The 1,600-nt window shown below is 34.2% G+C and overlaps 1 long non-coding RNA gene across 1 annotated transcript; it reads left to right on the plus strand.

Moving 5' to 3' along the window:
- The first annotated feature begins 6 nt into the window (after nucleotides 1-6).
- LOC111382511 lies at nucleotides 7-869 on the plus strand. Its single transcript, XR_002700520.1, has 2 exons — nucleotides 7-132; nucleotides 476-869. It is a non-coding gene; the product is annotated as an uncharacterized LOC111382511 (long non-coding RNA).
- Nucleotides 870-1,600: the final 731 nt, after the last annotated feature.

Genomic DNA, 1,600 nt, shown 5'->3' on the forward strand with positions numbered 1-1,600 from the left:
AAATCTATAACAGGTACTGGTCCAGGTTATTTCTAGATTTTACTATACAATTTTGTAGGGTGTCACAGAGTGCCTTTTACTAACTTCTGGTGATTATATCAAAACGGCAAGACTGGAACCCATCATATCAAGGTTAGGTTTAATTCTTTCGAAGTTGAGCATCTATTCTTGTGTAAATGAATCATGTGATTTTGTTCTTTTTGTTATTATGTTTGGGTCTAATAACGTGGTAAAATAAAATAGCTGTATTGATTACAAGAAGTATGAATTTCATAATTGTTCCTTATCGATCATCTACCTCGTTTCATTTAAACCCAAAATTCTATTGCTTGCCTCATCTGGGACAGCTTTGTTATTCCATTGCAACTTGTAAAGAGAAAAGATATGTAATAGCTAGTCTTGGTGGCTGCTGATTTCTTGCTAAAGGATTCTATTGCTCTCGTTCCTTTGAAAAGTTCTCATCTTTTATACTTAGTCCATAATACAGGTATGCTTTTCCATGTTGCACTGCCTTAACAACTGCCAGCATGGACGTTGATGGCCGTAAGAAGATGCCAGTTATTGTTATTTTCCATTGTCTTTTGGATGGGTAGCGGTAATTCCTTCTTTTAGTCTTTTCAATATAGGCATGATTAAATGTACCGTAAAAATCAATTTTTTCCTTTCTCTTGCCTATGTATCTACTGGAGCTACCCTCTTGGATCAATTAGCCAGCAGTGATATAAACATGAGAATTAAATGACCTTCCTGTGTATTTTGTTGTATAATTTGTCTCTCTTGTGCTTGGTTTGTAATATTCACTTGGGGATACTTCTTAGCTATGAAAATTCTTGTTCATAAGTAAAATGTTGGAGAGGTTATTTATGTTATTTGTTGTTCGTACTTGATTGCGGTGCACAATATCGTTAACAAGTAATAAAGTGTGCGAGTCCGAGCTTTTTTACTTATGTTCTTCTCCTACTCTAGATTATGGTTATATTAGGACATGTCTTTAAAATCTAAGCGTCATTGGTGCAAGATTTCGTGTTCTACACCTTGTATCATTTTACTTTTTTATAATTCATTTCTGGATCTTCGACTTTAGAAAGTTGTAAGTCTTTACCAAGCAATTAATTGAATTTTCCATGTTTTTGTCACCGACACCGTCAGTTTGAACATTGGAATGACACGCGACATCAAAGCATCTGGCCATGTCAGCAAGACTTTCCACAAATAGATTGATTAAGATGACAGCAATTTCCCATTACTCTGGCCATGTCAGCTTAAATAGAAATAATTTGACTGGTTTGTTAACTTAAAAAAAAAAAAAGAGTATACCAATGTTTAAAGTTGTTCGAGTTAAAATTCACAAGCGAGTCAACATTTTTGGAAGTCATAGATCGTAAACGAACCTTGATCATATGTTTAGCAGGTTAATTTTACTGACGTGGTAAAAAATATACTATTTTTAGCTTAATTAGTTTTAAGATTAAATTTTCATTAGCATGCAAACGGTAAAAAATCGCTCAAACGGTCACTAAATTTCCTCTATGCATCCGCATGGTAGAAATCTATGCGGTTGCATGGAGAAACTTCATGCAAGCCACTAATTTTTGGTAAG

This window comes from Olea europaea, unplaced genomic scaffold (assembly GCF_002742605.1).
Source record: "Olea europaea var. sylvestris unplaced genomic scaffold, O_europaea_v1 scaffold25127, whole genome shotgun sequence".
NCBI lineage: Eukaryota > Viridiplantae > Streptophyta > Magnoliopsida > Lamiales > Oleaceae > Olea > Olea europaea.